The 19,874-nt window shown below is 42.1% G+C and overlaps 1 long non-coding RNA gene across 1 annotated transcript in view; it reads left to right on the forward strand.

The window, feature by feature from the left end:
- LOC308586623 overlaps positions 1-8,527 on the forward strand; it is a 60,945-nt gene extending 52,418 nt beyond the window's left edge. Inside the window, exon 3 of the long non-coding RNA XR_014007971.1 lies at positions 8,409-8,527. This is a non-coding gene — a long non-coding RNA (uncharacterized lncRNA). The remainder of the gene's footprint in view (positions 1-8,408) is intronic.
- Positions 8,528-19,874: the final 11,347 nt, after the last annotated feature.

Here is a 19,874-nt window from a genome sequence, read left to right on the forward strand (position 1 = left end):
AGTACAGCCATCTTCTCAGAAAAACTCTTTACAAGGTCAAGAGGTCAAGACACGAAAGCTTTAGCAACTAATCCACACCTAATGACCCTCCTAAGTGGTACTCAGAATATCACTCAAGTAATCACTCAAGATATCCCTCAAGTAATTAATGAACAAAAGAAGAAAAGGCACATTAACCTAGGAACTTCCTCTCTGCCCAGAACGTTGGAGGCTATACACCACACCCCCTCAACAGTATTTATAGGAACTCAAACACTGAGATCCTGCTCTGTTCTAGTAACAAGAAGCCGAAAGCACCAGCCTGAAGATGACGAGTGAGACCTCGTCGAAACGTCGCCTAGACACCCCAACTCTTACACGGGAAGACACCCGAAGACACCAAAACCTATATATATATATATATATATATATATATATATATATATATACTTTTTTGCTTTCGTAGATTTTCACGGGTACAGGAATGTAGGTTTTGGTGTCTTCGGGTGTCTTCCCGTGTAAGAGTTGGGGTGTCTAGGCGACGTTTCGACGAGGTCTCACTCGTCATCTTCAGGCTGGTGCTTTCGGCTTCTTGTTACTAGAACAGAGCTGTTCTAGTAACAAGAAGCCGAAAGCACCAGCCTGAAGATGACGAGTGAGACCTCGTCGAAACGTCGCCTAGACACCCCAACTCTTACACGGGAAGACACCCGAAGACACCAAAACCTACATATATATACTTTATATATACTTTATATATACTTTATATATAGTCAATATAGGCACAGAGTTAATTTTTTAAACATTTTCTAATGGTGGTGTGCCTCGAGATTTTTTTCATGAAACAAGTGTGCCTTTGCCCAAAAAAGGTTGGGAAACATTGCTCTAGGTCAAGCCCACCCCCAGAAACATCATGCATACATTACAGAAAGGAGGGGTTGACATCATGCATCATGTAATGTGTGAGTGTGAGTGTGTGTGAAGTTTGTACAAACAGAATGATTGGGGTGGGGGTGGGGGTTCCTGCTACAACAATCACTGGAGGTGTGGGTCAGGAAATAAAGCATATGTATTGTGACAATAAAATACCACCACTGGGTCTTCAAATACATTGTTCAGGATCCTTAAACTGTGTTTACCCTAAACTCTGTTGACAGGATCTTCAGTAGATTATGTCAAATACCTCTTCCTTCTGCTATAAATTTTCTTCTGCTCACAGCTGTGTTTGTCTGCAAGGAGTAATGAATAGAACAGATGTGTTTGTGACAATGAAGACTAACAATAATTATCATTATGTTGAAAAAAAATCTTTTGACTTTCAATGACATTGCTCTAAATGTATTTGGGATGAGGTGAGATCATTTATATTTGGAGTTCCAATATTCTCTCCAAAAAGGACATGTGACTTCCCTCCTGCCGAGAAAGAATGGTTCTTAAAAAAAGAAAATAATCTTGGTAAATTTTGCTAAATTAAACTTTATTGAGTAGTTGCAGTGCAGGATAAGGATGTGCAGATCAGTCCTGTTCTGGTTGGTCTACTGAATTTCAACATGCTTCTTGTTGTTTCACAAACAGAAGATCATGTTTTTGCGACAGCTAAATTAGATCATTCTAAAGAATTGGAACATTCTACAGAATTCTTGAAGTTCTGTGACATGCCTTTCTCTCTCTGCTAACATCTGTCTCTCACTCATTTTGTTGTTGCTCAGAAGCCTTCCCTGCCTTGCTGGCATTTTGGAGAACCTCTGGCATTTAGGGGTTGTGAGAGGAGCAGAGGAGGTGAGGAAGCTCCATTGTAAAGCAAAAAGTCACTGTGCTAGCAGAACTTTTAGTTGGTTAGCACCTGTGAATAGCAAAGCTCTGTGTTAGAACTTAGTTTTTCTTCAGGACTTTTGTCAGGATTGCAGCAGGGGAAGAAAATGTTAAACCTCCCCACCCCACAAACTATGGTTCTGATGAAAATTCATCCCCATGCCTGCTATTACTTAAGAAAAAAAGATGTGATTAATACATTTCAGTAAATCTCTTTTTGATACTGCCTTCTATGCATAGTAAGTTCATGTTCAGAGAAGACGAGCTGGTCTTTCTATATTGAATAGTTGTCTTGCAATTACTCTCTTGTTTAAGCCTCATGTGTGAAAACTTTTCCAATCTGGATACAGTTGCCTGCCGTTTCCTTGGAAGTTGGGGTTGTGTTAGCTGCTCATCCACAGTGAGAGAACTTTTACTGAGATGAATGACACTTGGCTAATGCAGGCTAGCAATAATGATTTAACTGCACTTAAACCCAAGATGTTTCCAGAAAGGCTTTTATTTCTCCTCTGGGAGTCTCTCTTAAAAATCCAGTACACATTGCTTAGCACTGTGACTTTACTGCTGGTATTAGAAGCATAGTGGATGAATAGTGTCATTTTATGTGTTTGTCATGATCAAACTATGTAATGGTCAGGCTATTAGCATAGATGTAACAATGATTTTAATAGAAAATTATGTTAACTTCAAATGTTAATTTATATTGATAAGCAAAAGGCGTAATTGGTTTTTAACAAGCCAGATACACCCCCCAGGTATTTAAAGTAAAATAAAAAATTAAACAAGATGGAAGTTACTAAATTGCTGGGGAAAATAGCATTTTATTTTATTTTTTAGGAGCAGTTGCCGCCTTTCTGCCCTTTCAAAAGCTCATGGACATTTTAGATTAATAAATAGACTTTTGTGCTGTTTTCTGCCATCAGACATGTGTCATGATTCCCCCTCTAGAGCAAATCAAACAAAACAATTGAAACAGCTCAACACAATGGACGCTTCAAGTGGTTTCCCCAAATTCAGCTGAAAATACAACTTTACTGGCTTAGAATCATAGAATCCTAGAGTTGGAAGAGACCACAAGGGCCATCTAGTCCAACCCCCTGCCAAGCAGGAAACACCATCAGAGCACTCCTGACATATGCTTGTCAAGCCTCTGCTTAAAGACCTCCAAAAAAGGAGACTCCACCACACTCCTTGGCAGCAAATTCCACTGTCGAACAGCTCTTACTGTCAGGAAGTTCTTCCTAATGTTTAGGTGGAATCTTCTTTCTTGTAGTTTGGATCCATTGCTCCGTGTCCGCTTCTCTGGAGCAGCAGAAAACAACCTTTCTCCCTCCTCTATGTGACATCCTTTTACAGTGGTACCTCGCAAGACGAATGCCTCGCAAGACGAAAAATGTGCAAGACGAAAGAGTTTTCCGGTTTTTGAGTCGTTCCACAAGATGAATTTCCCTATGGGCTTGCTTCGCAAGACGAAACGTCTTGCGAGTTCTTGCGAGTTTGTTTCCTTTTTCTTAAAGCCGCTAAGCCGTTAATAGCCGCTAAGACGCTAGGCGCCGCTAAGCCGCTAATAGCAGTGCTTCGCAAGACGAAAAAACCGCAAGACGAAGAGACTCGCGGAATGGATTAATTAGGTCTTGCGAGGCACCACTGTATATATTTGAACATGGCTATCATATCACCCCTTAACCTCCTCTTCTCCAGGCTAAACATGCCCAGCTCCCTTAGCCGTTCCTCATAAGGCATCGTTTCCAGGCCTTTGACCATTTTGGTTGCCCTCTTCTGGACACATTCCAGTTTGTCAGTGTCCTTCTTGAACTGTGGTGCCCAGAACTGGGCACAGTACTCCAGGTGAGGTCTGACCAGAGCAGAATACGGTGGCACTATTACTTCCCTTGATCTAGATGCTATACTCCTATTGATGCAGCCCAGAATTGCATTGGCTTTTTTAGCTGCCGCGTCACACTGTTGGCTCATGTCAAGTTTGTGGTCAACCAAGACTCCTAGATCCTTTTCACATGTACTGCTCTCAAGCCAGGTGTCACCCATCTTGTATTTGTGCCTCTCATTTTTTTGGCCCAAGTGCAATACTTTACATTTCTCCCTGTTAAAATTCATCTTGTTTGTTTTGGCCCAGTTCTCTAATCTGTCAAGATCGTTTTGAAGTGTGACCCTGTCCTCTGGGGTGTTGGCCACCCCTCCCAGTTTGGTGTCATCTGCAAATTTGATCAGGATGCCCTTGAGTCCATCATTGTTTTCTTTATCGGAGCAGACTGAGGCATTGAGGAGTTCAGCCCTTTCTGTGTCCCCTGTTTGCATTTCACCATCTTCTCCTCTGAGTGACCCCACTGTTTCTTTGTTCTTCCTTTTGCTACGGACATACACATAAAAGCCTTTTTTGTTGTTTTTAACCTCTCTAGCAAGCCTGAGTTCATTCTGTGCTTTAGCTTTTCTGACTTTGTGTCTACACATGCTGGGCTATTTGTTTGAATTCCTCTTTGGTGGTTGCCATGAAGGGGTTGAATAATAGTGAGACTGGAGAAACCAGTATAATTTGCAATGTCAGTTGAATTTGGGGAAACCACTTGCAACATTTGTTGAGCTATTTCAATTGCTTTTGTTTGATTTTCTCATTGCAAACAGCTGAAAGTCTGTAAAGTTTGAAAATAATCCTGATTTGCAATGGGGTTGGAATAATTTCAAATGCAGCTGTATAATACAAGAGGATCCTCACTTAAGATGTGGAGGAGCTGATCCTTTCCATATTGTGATACCTACAATTGCTATGCACAATGTGTTTGAGTGCTGTGATCATCAGCTCCCCAAAAAAGCTGGGGGTGGGGTTGATTAGAGGAGCACTCACTCAATGGTAAAGCCCCTCCTAATGTACAAATTTGTTGTTTTAATAGTATTTATAAAAATGCATGGAGCTGGGAATGTGTGACCTGAAAATTGAGCTAAAGATAAACTGTTTTGAAGAACTGTACTGTAGAAATTGAGTGGTTTGGGAAAATGAGAGACCGCTTTTTTGGCTCAGTGTAACATAATGAGATGCACAAGACATACTCATGAGGATTCCAGGGAAGCAACAGTCTTGCATTTGATTTGTGAGAAACTTTTTATTTACTTCTTTACTAATTTTCATTCTGCTCTTCAACCAAGAAGGCTAAAGAACAAATAATTAAATTGCACATGATCTTCAAATAGCCTTTGTAAGAAAGTGACTATGATGATCATTTGTCTCACTGCCATTGCCTTTTCTTGCTCACAGGGCAGCTGCTACTCATGTCCCTCTGTGAAAAAGCAGGAAGCGGGGGTGGAGATGACCAGAGTTCTTTTTCTTCCCACAGTGATTTCTGTGTGTGGGATAATTGAAATACCACACCACCCCCAAACATGAATCATCTATCCTTTAAATTAATTTTGTTTGTAATTAGGCTGAGCAATCATTTATCTAAAAGTTGCATAAAATACAGGGTGCCTTTCATGATATTTGACCTGGAGAGAGGCAAAACAATTGTGCCTTCTACAGACTCACATATCTGGATTAATTATTTTTAAATTGATGTGTAATTCTTAAAACCTCTAAATAATCTGAACAATTTTATTTTCAGACCAATGCATCCAAGAATAACTGAAAAGGTTTAAAGTATTTGGGGCCTTTAACCTTGTTCAACACAGTGGTACCTCGGTTTAAGAACAGTCCTGTTTAAGAACGATTTGGTTTATGAACTCCGCAAAACCGGAAGTAGTGTTTGTGAACTTTACCTCAGTCTAAGAACAGAATCTGAACGCTGGAAGGGCACCAGCACCGGGAGGCCTCATTAGGGAAAGCGCGCCTCGGTTTAAGAACGGTTTCAGTTTAAGAACGGACTTCCGGAACGGATTAAGTTTGTAAACCGAGGTACCACTGTATTGTTATTCCCATAGTATGGGTGGGGGTGGGAGTGCTACTCCCGCCTGCCAACCCTAGAGAGTCTACGGAGCAGGCAGGGCTCTGAGAGTCAGCAGTCTTGCCAACCAGCTGCTGGGCAGGAAACAGTTGCAAGGGGAGACTCTGATCTCTTCCAAATCTCTCTTCTGAGCCGCTGCTAGGCAGAAGTGTCCTCTTTTGTGAAAGGACAAAACCTGTGCAGCCTCAGATTTTGAATCTGGTTGGGAAGTTAGACAAGTTGCACCCAGTTATGATTCACCATCCAGGTGGGGATAGAAACATAAGAAACCCTTTCCCAGGTTTGTATCACCCCAGCTGGCATGGAAGCCACATGTTGAGGATACAAATCACAATACCAGTCCAAAATATTTCCCTATAACAACTCAGCCACTCAACCTTCTCATCCATTTCCTCCAGCTGCCTATGTTTAAATATGTTTTAGATTAGATGTGGGTGATAGATAGTTGGTTCCTACTCTGTTCCTCTTTCACTACATTCTCATATTTTGCCATCTCCTTTGGAAGATTCATGGCCTCCAGACTCAGCTTTCTTGTCAGCACCACTGACAAATATTTAATCCAAAATGCAGGTTCTCCAAGTCATTTGTCCAGAGCAATGCCTATTTGTGTGGCTACTGTCGTTCCCTATGGGAAAGAAGGAATTTATTGAGGAAATATGCCTTCATCAGTGGCCATTCCTGCATCCGCCTGGCTTTTCATTCCTCTGCCCATTGCTCCTTTCCTTGTTCACCCATCCCAGCTCTTGACCAGCCTTGCACAGCCCTCTGGCTTCTTACTTCCTGCCACACTCCTTTTCTCCCAACAGATAAAAGTTCTCCTGCCCTTCATACTTGCGTGAGCTTTTTCTACACACACCTATTGTTTCTGTATCCCCAGCCCAGCTTTTCCTTTGGCCTCTTCCTTTTTCCTCTATACTTCCTCAGTTTTCTGTTTTCTTTGTCCACTGCATTTTCTGCTGCATTTTCTCAACTTCCTTGAGTCTCTGCCTCACACAGACGTGGTCATTAATGAATATTCTATTGATAATTTCCATTCCTTCCACAGTTAGGGTTTAGCAAGGAGTGCATGACATCACAGCTGCTCAGCCTCTCACTGCCAGGAGCTTTATCACCACAAAAACTCTTCACACAGTTCAACATAGAATTCTACCATAGCTTGTGTTGAAAAGCATTCATTTTTTGTTTTCCTGAATTATTCTGGGTGTCTTTCAGCATTTTCTACTATATATACAGTTTGGAAGTTTCCAACATATATCTGCATATACTATTTATTTTCTCTTTATACTGTGGCAGGGTATCATAGGGCTACCGTTATTATTTTTTCAGCAAGTCATGTCCTCATGCTGTAGTTGCATAGGTGTCTCTGCCAAATGATACAACACATGTGAATAATCCAAGGCTTGCTCACTATCAAAAATATTGAAAAGCATTAAAAATAATTAATTGAGGTTCTGCCCCCCCCCCCGCAGAAGCCTGCCCGTTGCCCCACGATGTCATCTTTTTGTGGGAGCATTTCCTTTCAATATTGTTGTTAGAATGTTTTCAGTTGCTGAGATAGCTTCCATTTGATCATTGCAATGGATTGCTTTGAAGTCATTTCTGCACGAGGTAAATTTTTAGCTTCCCAGTTTTCTCCCACCTATCCCTTATTTTGCCTGACCAAAGGTGGCAACCCAAAAAATTGTGGGCTGGTGTGGAGGACTCCCTGGTCCTGAATAGGGTAACTGTGCCCCTGAAGGACCAGGTGCGTAGCCTGGGAGTCATTTTGGACTCACAGCTGTCCATGGAGGCGTAGGTCAATTCTGTATCCAGGACAGCTGTCTACCAGCTCCACCTGGTACGCAGGCTGAGACCCTATTTGCCTGCGGACTGTCTCGCCAGAGTGGTGCATGCTCTAGTTATCTCCCGCTTGGACTACTGCAATGCGCTCTACGTGGGGCTACCTTTGAAGGTGACTTGGAAACTACAGCTAATCCAGAATGCGGCAGCTAGACTGGTGACTGGGGGCAGCCGCCGAGACCACATAACACCGGTCTTGAAAGACCTACATTGGCTCCCAGTACGTTTCCGAGCACAATTCAAAGTGCTGGTGCTGACCTTTAAAGCCCTAAACGGCCTCGGCCCAGTATACCTGAAGGAGCGTCTCCACCCCATCGTTCTGCCCGGACGCTGAGGTCCAGCGCCGAGGCCTTCTGGCGGTTCCCTCATTGCAAGAAGCAAAGCTACAGGGAACCAGGCAGAGGGCCTTTTCGGTAGTGGCGCCCGCCCTGTGGAACGCCCTCCCATCAGATGTCAAAACGATAAACAACTACCTGACATTCAGAAGACATCTTAAGGGAAGATTTTAATGTATGATATTTTAGTGCTTTTTAATGTATGATATTTTAGTGCTTTTTGGTTTCTATGGAAGCCGCGTAGAGTGGCTGGGGAAACCCAGCCAGATGGGCGGGGTACAAATAATAAATTATTATTATTATTATTATTATCGTTGTTGTTGTTGTTGTTGTTGTTGTTGTTGTTGTTGTTGTTATTATTATTATTATTATTATTACTATTATTATCCCTTGTCAAGAATCTGTTAGACTGGAGTGAAAGAAGGGAAAGAGTTGTCAGAATAGTTTTTTGTATGTATTTGTCAAACTCATTGTCATGTTCTTTTCTCTTCAGGTATTACAACAACTTTACCCTATGTACAGAAGACAAGGCTGCAACAGCAAAGTGCTTTTGGCCTAACCCCATTGCTGAGGGCTTCATCACTGGAATCCATAAACAATTCTTTTCAAACTGTACTTCAAAAAAAGTGCATTGGGAAGATCCACCAGATAAAATTTTGATAACCCTGATTTTCATTCCAGTTCTCTTGACAATTGCCATGATTGGGCTAGTGGTATGGTGCAGTAAGAGAAATGATATTTTAGTGTAGCTAAACCTTCGTCACCACTCTTTATTATTTTTATTTTAGCTTTGTTTTTAGAATGACAGATGGCAAAATAATAATAATTTATACATATTTACAGAGTTCTAAGCTGTGTCAAGCAATAAAAGAAATATTTATGCAGCCACACATGCCTACAATCTGCAGCCATTACTGGTACTTCTCCAGCAGTACAGAAATTGTTTTGACAATGAACAAAATGGCTGACAATCATATTTCTGTAACGGAAGCCATATGGTAAGAACTGAAAATATAATTTGAACCTGCTACTTATAATGGAACGTTGGGTCTTTGTTCAGTATGTAAAAAAATAAATAAATTGTATTTACTACAGGGTTTGTTTTGGAATTTAAAAGCAAATACTGTATTTAAGGCTTTGAAGCATAAATTTTTACAGCCCTCTGTGACCAAAGAACTGTTAACATGAGTGTTGCTAAAGAACCTGATTTCATCACACTTCTGTTTTCCAAAACACATAAACGTGAAAAGGAGCAGCAAATTAATAATAATAATAATAATAATAATAATAATAATAATAATATTATAATATCCCACCCATCTGGCTGGGTTTCCCCAGCCACTCTGGGCGGCTTCCAGCAAAATATTTAAAAATACAATAATTCATCAAGTATTAAAAGCTTTCCTAAACAGCGCTGCCTTCAGGTGTCTTCTAAAAGTCAGATAGTTGTTTATTTCCTTGACATCTGGTGGGAGGGCGTTCCACAGGGTGGGTGCCACCACCGAGAAGGCCCTCTGCCTGGTTCCCTGTAACTTGGCTTCTCACAGTGAGGGCAACGCCAGAAGACCCTCGGAGCCGGACCTCAGTGTCCGGGTTGAACAAGGGGGGTGGAGACGCTTTTTCGGGTATAGTGGGCCGAGGCCGTTTAGGGCTTTAAAGGTCAGCACTTGGCCACTCCCAGTCCACAGTCTAGCTACTGCATTCTGGATTAGTTGTAGTTTTCAGGTCACCTTCAAAGGGAACCCCATGTAGAGCGCATTCAAGTCCAAGCGAGAGAGAACTAGAGCATGCACCATTCTGGCAAGACTGTCCACAGGTAGGGAGGGTCAGCCCGCTTACCAGATGGAGCTAGTAGACAGCCGCCCTGGACACAGATTTGACCTGCACCTCCATGGACAGCTGTGAGTCTAAAATGACTCCCAGGCTGTGCGCCTGCTCCTTCAGGGGCACAGTTACCCCATTCAGGATCAGGGAGTCCCCCACACCTACCCGCCCCCTGTTGGGGGCTTCTGTACAGTACTTCTGCCTTAAAGGGTGGCATCGGGAGCTGGAGTGTACAGAATGAACTTTTGGAAAGATGCAGGTTTCTTTTTTACGTAGCTGGAAGAAGAATGAGAGAAACTTGGCTGACTATGAATTTGTTAAAAGTGGCTCCTCTCTTTTAATTACCATTTTTCTTGTTAATTTTAGAACCGTTTCTACCTTTGTAGAACTTTGGGTCTTTTGTGCTTGTAATATGCTTTAAATAGACAATTCTAGGAAAAATAAATAAAATACAGCCACTATGTTAGTAGTATATGTGCCTTTCAGAATTTGTAAACTGGGATATCCTTTATGTGTCTTGCTTTTGGAAAGGAACTTTCTAGACAGATTTGCACATACAGGATGGGAAGCAAACTTCCATCAACAAACATACTATGTGGGAAACTGGATGTCAATATGAAATGACAAATATATATATATAATAACTTTGAGTCTCAGATTTGCCACATTTTATGTGCTCTACAAGCTAAATATTCCATTTTGAGAGCTAACATTTTCCAGTCATAAACAGTTTTGTTTTCAATCCTCACACAAATAAAGCTAGAACTGCTTACTATTTGTCTGTTGACTGTTATCTAGTTTCCATCTGTTGCTCATGATATATATGAGATGCATGTCTGTCATATGTTAGCATGAAAATGTTCTTTGTGTTACTGCTGTATTTGTATAAAATTCATTATGTGTTGCAGCTTGGCCTGTTCTGTTCAGAAAGGCTTGCTAATATAAAATGTAACTCCAGCAATTTTTTGCACATCTTTTTGTATAAGGGCAGAGAAACCGAGGCAGAAAATCGGATCAAATCTATAAGATCATCTATAAGATGATATTTATTTTAATGGTTTTGTATCCAACAACCAACTCAGAATCAAAGCTTCTGCTTTCACAAGATCAGCAAAAAATAGGAACATATATAATTTATTTCATGGAATGGTGGGAACAGTGGATTGGGTATTTCCTCTCACATGACCTCAGTAGGCGCAAAGACTTGTGGGAGGCAGGCACTTCCTCAGTTTTTTCTCATGTCTGACGCAGCAGTATGTTTTTCCTGCCTCTCCTGCTTCTTCAGATGATATTTCAATTTTTGATCTCATTCTGTTGTTGCTTTATTTCCCCAGTCTTCCTTAGTTTTAGCAACTTAGATTCTTTGAATCTTGCTATCTATCTATAGAAAATCGTCCCTCCCTGCCCCTGTTTGTTTCCCTTGCAACCTTAGTTCATCTTGGTTTTAGTTTATTTAGTTTACTTTCTTGCAGAGCTTCCTTGTATACTGCTCTCCTACATTGTCGCTGAATATGCTTGTTTTTCACATGCTGTGGCTCCGTTTTGCTGCACACCATTTTATTGATCGGATTTAAATATAAGCGGGGGGAAATCCTACCTGAGGCTTTTCGCAATCATGGCTCATTTTCAGTTGCTGCTGGCTCCATAGCACAGCCTCATTTCTTTGGTGATTTCTACAGTCTTCAGCCATTATTTTCTGTATCATTTAAGACTGCTGTCCGTGATATGGCAGAAGGAGCTGCGGTTATTATTTCTCCCAGTTCATAATCGCAGCGAAGGAGTGAGCAGGCACTGGTAGACTGCTTCTGAACCTCCTAGTTAAGGAGTGATTCATTTGTTTATTATTATTTACGCTTATTATTCTGTGACTTGCAGTCTATTTCTTCCTATCCCGCTTGTGGTGGCATTGGAGAGACATTGGAGTTTGTGCCTTTTCCCCATAGTCCACTGTGGTGGCATTGGAAGTGGATGCTACTCAGTCTGCCCTGTGTGGCTGCATTCAGAACAGTTTCATTAATTTCCATTTATTGATTTATTATATGGAGCCTATACAAGGAGCCCCTGAACCTCTTCCCAAAAAGGCTTAACCAAAAGCTTAAGCACGTCTTACCCTCTAAGGGAATAGGATGCAATAAAGCTGCTGCTTCTGTCACCCCACCCCCAAATATTTTGACTGCAGTTTTATTGCAATCTAATGAGCCTGCAGACTCCAGTTCATAAGAACCAGTCTCTCTGATTCTGCTCTTCCACCCTATGAGACTCGAAGGCAGGTTATAGAAGATATGTCTGATTCTGAACCAGAATTTTTAGGATTCACGGATGACCAAGAAATCCAGGGTGCACAATAGTCTTTAACATCAAACTCTCAGACCAGGCAGGCTTCCTCAGCTTTCCAGCCACTCCAATTGAACAGGTGATTCATTAACAGGTGACATACAACCTAAAAAAATCTACCTTTGTGGTTAAAAGGTGACCTCTCAACTTATGCCTAAATCTCCGGGGGGGGGGGGCTCTTCTCCCAATCCATTTACTTATATGAGGAAGGATTTATCTGATGCTGAGTATGTAGCACCTTCTTCCGAAACATCTTTCTAGAGTGGATTGATAGTTCTGTCCAAGAGGAATCTATTTCCACTAGATTGTTCCAGGAAGCTAATGCTCCTATTTTAAATTGCAATGCATTGGGAATGGGCCCAAAATCTACCACAATTCCCGATCCTGCGTCTGAGAGTCCAGTTTCTTTGTTCATTGATAACCACACAAAATATAACTATATGCTACTTCCTTCAGTGCTATAAACAGTAGTCAAATCAGAGTTGGATTCCCCTATGCAGTCCAAAAGAATTTGTCTCTAGCAGATAAACTATATGACCTGGATCCTGACTTCATATCATATATTAAGACACCTACAGTAGACAGTCCTGTTTTCACTCTTGTTCCTAAAGAGGGAGACGCCCAATTTAAGGATGTAACCGATAGGAAGTTGGAATTTGCACTTCATAAAATCCATGATGCAGCTGCCCTATCTATAAGGGCATCTTGTGCAGCAACTTTCTCTGCACACACATGCATTGTGTGGCTCAAGGACCTTTTGCACTCCCTTCCCCCAGATGCCATTCGTCAATGCCAAACTCTTTCTAAACTTTTACAAGCACAAATCTTTATGGCAGGTGCAACTATGGATGCTATGCAATTTACAATTAGAGCTAAGTCCTCTCAAATAGTGGCACGCCGCACACTTTGGCTTAAGAACTGGCATGCAGAAGCTGTGTCCAAAGTAAACCTCTCTCCTGTGTCCTTTGCTGGGGGTCAGTTGTTTGGGGAAGCTGCTCTCAAAGATGTCTTGATTGAGTCTAAGGATAAACGCAAAATCTTAGTATCTCAAAAGGATGATAGGCATATGTCCAGATGCTACTTTCCTTATTCACAAGCTCAATCCTTTTATTCCTTTAGAAACCAAAATAGGCAAGGGATTTTAGATTTAAGTCATTCAGGCAGAGGACCCAAGACCACCATGGCTTCCAGCGCCCTCCTTCCTCCAATTCCAAATTCAACAAGCAGAGAACCCAGTGATGGGGTTTCTTCCGAAGTAGGGGGTCGTCTATCCCACTTCCCACTTGGCAAAGTTCTATAAACGATCATTGGATGTTAAAAGTTATAGACCTCATCTCAGTTCCTCCTTCATATTTCATACCTTCTCTCTTACCAAATAACAAAACTCGCTTACAAGCAGTTTGAAAATGCGTAAATCAGCTCCTGGAAATGGCAGCAATTGTGCCAGTTCCAGTCAACCAATGCTTCCAAGGCCAAAAAAAGGACACAAAAAATGGCAGCTAGTTCTTGATCTGAAGTTCCTAAAGTGTTGCTTACAAAAAACACACAAAATGGAGTCCTTAACCTCCATCAGGGAGGCTCTTCACGTCAGCGACTCTCTCTCATCCATCAATCTTCAAGAAGCATACCTCCATGTTCAAATGCATCAAATCACCAAAAGTATCTATGGTTTGCCATAGGCAAGCATCATTTTCAGTTCCGAGCTCTCCTGTGTGGACTAGCCTCTTCGCCTTGAGTTTTCTTTAAGATGATCTACAAGGCATTCATATTTGGTCGTACCTAGTCGGCCTGCTCCTCCAGGCGACATCCCCTCAACAGGCTCATCTCCATTTGCAGATCACCCTCAAGACATTACAATCTCACGGCTTCTTGATCAACTACAAAAAAGTTGCTTGGCCCCATCACAAAGGATCATTCACCTAGGCACCCTACTAGATACACTTCAAGGTCTTGTGGCTTTTTCACTAGAGTGGATCAGCAAAATCTCCACAGTGGTAGCTTCAATCTTAAAGACAAAAAAGATGATTGCCAAATGACTGCCAACAATTCTGGGACTCTTCGTGTCAGCTTCTCAGATTACACGTTGGGCGAAACACCATGCAAGAACCCTACGGTGGTTTTGACTTCCACATCACAATCGCCCCAGGTCTTTGCTCTTATCTCCTCAACTCAAACTGTCCATGCTGTGGTGGGTGCAAACCTCCAATCTTCAGAAAGGCACTCCATTCAGAAATCCGGGCAGCACTCAAATAATCACAGACACCAGTTTTCAAGGATGGGGCGCCCATTGTCAAGCTCATTGTCAAGACCACTCAAGGTCTGTGGTCGAGCTTGGAGGCCACTTACTCCATCAGTTGGCTAGAGTTGAGAGCAGCCAGACTGGCAATTGTTTGTTTCTCCTCTTGTCTCCAACTCCATCACACCCTCCTTCGAAAAGACAACTCAACAACAAAAGCTCACATACCTCGTTAAGGAGACACCCGTTTGGAATCTCTCCAAAAAGAGACGGCTCTTCTCTTCAGTTGTGCCGAGTGTCACATCCTCAGCCTCACGGCAGAACATTTCACCAGTGATGGCAAGCAGTTTGGTTGAGCAGATCCCTCAAAGGGAAGGGAAAGTCAACGAACAGGTGCTTCATCAAATTCAACACTGCTGGGGTCCTCTACAAGTCGATCTCTTTGCTCACAAGCTAAACCGTCAGCTACCCCGTGGTTTCAGCAGGTTCCAAGACAACCAAGCAGAAGCCTGGAATGCACTAATAACGCCACAACCAAAGGAATTCTTGTATGCCTTCCCTCCTCAAGCCATCATTCTGAGAGTCCTCCAAAAGATCAGGTTGGGAAAAGCTCAGGTGGTTCTTGTTGCATTGTTCTGGCCCTGCAGTTCCTGGCTGTCAGAGATTCAGGCTCTTTCAGTGGCACCACCATTTCATCCTCCTGTATAATTCAGTTTACTTTGCCAGGAACCATTGACTCATCCGAACCCACAATGGTTGAAGCTGACTGCATGGCGTTTGAGCGCCATAGTCTGAAATCTCATGGACTGGATGAGAGTGTTATCTCCACTATTATAGCTTTCAGAAATCCATCCACAAGACGTATTTATCAATCCAGTAGACTGAAGAGGCGCAGAGGGCATTCGAGAGACTCAAGGCAATGTTTGCCTCAGAAGAGTACCTAGCACATCCAGATCCACACCGACCTATGGTAGTTGAGACTGATGCTTCCAACATGGCACTGGGGGCAGTTCTACTGCAAGAGGATGAGAACGGGGACCTGAGACTGCGTCTTCCACTCTCGCAAGCTGAGTCCATCAGGGCCGAAATACATCATTTGGGAGAAGGAATTGCTTGTTATCTGGGACTCTCTGGAAATGTGGTGGTGGAAGTGCGCACCGATCAACGGAATTTAGAACACTGGTGGACAACTCGGCGTCTTAACCAGAGGCAAATAATTCTTCGCCAGATTCAACTCAGAACCAAAAAGCAGATGCTCTTTCTCGTCAACCAGAATATCAGGAAGTGCCTGCCTGCCACAAGTCTTTGCTCCTGCCTGTAGTCATGTGAGAGGAAATACCCAATCCACTGTCCCCAGCATCCCTGTTTCATAAATCTACACCTCAGGTAAGCCAATCATTCTTTCTAGTTGCTGCATGCCCTACGTACCATGCCCTATGATTAATTGGTTAAAATGGTGGGAGCCTGGTGGGAGTATGTACCACAAAGTTTTTCCTACACTATTGATAATGCAGTTCAGCATTAAAAAAAACACACAAATGGAATTATTCTATGATTTGAATGTACTTCACTTAATGCATAGTTAAGTGTACCAACTTTGATGACTTTAAAAGGGAATTAGAAAAATGCTATGATAAGGCTCTCAATGGCTATGTGTGACAATGGCTCCATGCTACCTCCAGGACCACAAGCAACATGCCTCTGAATGGCCATCAATGGGGAGCAACAGCAGGAATGGGCTGCGCACTCATGTCCTGCTTGTGGGTTGGCCACTGTGGGAAACAAGATGGGCACTGGATTTATTCAGAAGAGCTCTTATTTTGTTGTTAATGCTTCTAAAAAGTGCTGAATGCCTTGATTATAATTTATCATCTTTTAGAATCTATTTGCTTAGTGACCAAAATGGAAACCAGGTACAAATGGATGAGGCATATGAGAGAGATGTTTAAAGAGAAGTTGTTTAGGGTTCTGGAAGGGAAGAAGCTGTGTACATCTTTTCTTTCAGGATTTCACCATCCCATTATAATCTTGCCCATTGTTTGAGCCTTTGTCATTGTGGAGCTTCTCCACCCCTGGACACTGAGGTCCAGCTCTGAGGGCCTTTTGGCGGTTCCCTCACTGCGAGAAGTGAGGTTACAGGGAACCTGGCAGAGGGCCTTCTTGGTGTGGTGCCTGCCCTGTGGAACACCCTCCCATCTGAAGGCATGGGAGTTTTTAATGTTTAATGCTGTATTGTGTTTTAATATTCGGTTGGGAGCTGCCCAGAGTGGCTGGGGAAACCCAGCCAGATGGGCGGGGTATAAATATATTATTATTATTATTATTATTATTATTATTATTATTATTATTATTATTATTTATTTATTTATTTATATCCTTCTGGCCCACATTCTTAACACAGGCATTCCTTCTTCTGGATTCACCCACAACAGGGAAACTAGAGAGAAATGTCATGATTAAATCTGATATTTGCAATTCTAGTGTTTCACTTTTACCTGCAAGATAAAAAATAGTTAAATTGGCATCAACTGGCTGGCAAGGCCTTGGGGATGAGGCAGCTTTACAGTCATCCATTATTTTAGCTCTCATGGACTTTCTGACATCTTTATTCTCAGGCAGCACTGCGTTAATTTCAAAGCAATTTTTGGAAGGGTAGCTTCAGGAACATTAAAGCTGTGAAACCAACCATGTAGTAGAATCTGCCCTCATTTATCTGGTGACTCAGAGGAACTCATAACATGGGCAGTATGCATAAATAAATACAGAGCTAATCAGTGGAAATAGTGTTGGGCGGGGGTAGTTTTCCAAGATTCCAGTTTTAAGGACTGGAAATACTTATTTTGCACCTTCTATAAATTGAACCCCAGCCTAAAGGGGAGGGCCTCGGTTTTAAAGCAAAAACATCCCTGAACCCTCCTCAGACCCTCCAAATCCATGGTCTAGTCTTTGCCTTGCCCCCCACAATAACATCAGTACATTTCCCATTGCTGAGAGGCTTCTGTCCACCTTCTCTGCTTAGCTAGTCATAAAAATCACATGCAGTGGATCCCTCCCCAAGCAACTCTGTTGCCTAGAAAGTTATAAGCAGTGAGGGCTGGGTGATTCCAATCCTGTCAGAAAATTTATTTATTTTTTTTTGTCAGAAAATTTAAGCTCTGAACTGGGTGGTGGTGGTCCTTGCATAGCCCCAAGACATCCTGTGGAAATTTGCTCTTTTGAGCCCTCCCATATTGTGTGTGCATGCATCATAGGCACCAACTCCTAGGGGCTGAGGCACTTTGTGTTGGAAAAATGCCCTGGGATCAGCTATGATTAAATGGGCACAAGATGTTGGACATAACATAATGATGGCTGACTGGGAACAGTTATGGACCACAGGTATGAAATTTACGGCATGTAATGCCCTAAGAGAAAATTTAATGAAAATGATTTATAGGTGGTACATGACACCAGTCAAGCTTGCAAAAATTTACCATTTGCCCGACAATAAATGCTGGAAATGTAATGAGACTGATAGTACATTCTTTCACCTTTGGTGGACATGCCCAAGGATTAAGACATTCTGGGAGATGATATATAATGAAATGAAAAAGGTATTCAAATATACTTTCCTGAAGAAACCAGAGGCCTTTCTCCTGGGCATGGTTGGCCAATTGGTGCCAAAGAAGGATAGAACTTTTTTTATGTATGCAACAACAGCAGCAAGAATACTCATCGCGAAATATTGGAAGACACAAGATTTACTCACCCGGGAAGAATGGCAGATGAAGTTGATGGACTGTATGGAACTGGCGGAAATGACTGGCAGACTCCGAGACCAGGGAGAAGAGTCGGTGGAAGAAGACTGGAAAAAGTTTAAAGATTATTTACAGAAATACTGTAAAATTAATGAATGTTAGAAAAATGTTGGAATGAAGTTATATGGCTTTAGTAGAAATGTTATAAGGAATCAAGTATAAATAGATTAATAGAGTATTAAAGGAAAAAATAAGGTTAGAATGTGTTAAGATAATTATAGGATAGAAAACAGAGGAAGATGGAAAGGAATTGCTGAAACAATTAATAGAATTGGAATACAAAAAGGGAGGTGTGAGGAGGTCGTTGAAATAAGTGAATGAAAGATAAGATATTGGAATTGTTTGATGTGTTTTCAATTGTTTTTGTTTTGTTAGAGTTAGTGTTATGTAGTGTTTTTGTATTGTATTGTATTGTTCTCTTTTTTGTTTGTGTGTTGTAGTGTTTAAATTGTTGGGAAAGTAATAAATATTTTTAAAAAAGAAAAAAAAAAAGAAAAATGCCCTGGGGTGCCCCTGCAGCTCCCGAACTCCGAATGTCCTCCAGTACATACAGCTCTGGAAAAGGCATTCCCCTTCTTCTCCAGTGAGCTTCAGCGACATATAACAACTAATATATGCACACTAATCTTCTGGCGTAACAGCAAGAAGAATGAGACATCGTAGAGCTAATCTACGTATTTAAACACTACATACAGACAAAGGAATCATTGCGTCCTTTCTCTCCAGCTACACACAGTACACAGTTCTCTCCAGTACACACAGCGGAAGAGATAAGACTGTCTTCCTTTCCCACACTCTTCCCAGTGAATTAAACCAATCACATCTGCAGCAATCCCCCCCCCATTTTTGAGGAGGCCACCCCCGCTGCCATTGTTCAAAGGTCGGAGGAGGGCAATTGCAGAGCCAGCACAGCTGTTTAAAAGTTTAAAAAGCAGGGAGACAATATACAGCCTTGTACTCCTTTCCCAATTTTGAACCAATCAGTTGTTCCATATCCAGTTCTATCTGTGGCTTCTTTTCCCACATAGAGGTTTCTCAGGAGGCAGATGAGGTGATCAGGCACTCACATTTCATAGAATCCTAGAATCCTAGAGTTGGAATAGACCACAAGGGCCATCGAGTCCTTTGACCATTTTGGTTGCCCTCCTCTGGACACATTCCAGTTTGTCAGTGTCCTTCTTGAACTGTGGTGCCCAGAACTGGACACAGTACTCCAGGTGAGGTCTGACCAGAGCAGAATACAGTGGCACTATTACTTCCCTTGATCTAGATGCTATACTCCTATTGATGCAGCCCAGAATTGCATTGGCTTTTTTTAGCTGCCGCGTCACACTGTTGGCTCATGTCAAGTTTGTGGTCAACCATCTTGTATTTGTGCCTCTCATTTTTTTGGCCCAAGTGCAATACTTTACATTTCCCCCTGTTAAAATTCATCTTGTTTGTTTTGGCCCAGTTCTCTAATTGTCAAGGTCGTTTTGAAGTGTGATCCTGTCCTCTGGGGTGTTAGCCACCCCTCCCGGTTTGGTGTCATCTGCAAATTTGATGAGGATGCCCTTGAGTCCATCATTGTTTTCTTTATCGGAGCAGACTGAGGCATTGAGGAGTTTAGCCCTTTCTGTGTCCCCTGTTTGCATTTCACCATCTTCTCCTCTGAGTGACCCCACTGTTTCTTTGTTCTTCCTTTTGCTACGGACATACACATAAAAGCCTTTTTTGTTGCTTTTAACCTCTCTAGCAAGCCTGAGTTCATTCTGTGCTTTAGCTTTTC

The sequence above is a fragment of the Podarcis bocagei genome, assembly GCF_964188305.1.
Source record: "Podarcis bocagei genome assembly, chromosome: 5".
NCBI classification, from domain to species: domain Eukaryota; kingdom Metazoa; phylum Chordata; class Lepidosauria; order Squamata; family Lacertidae; genus Podarcis; species Podarcis bocagei.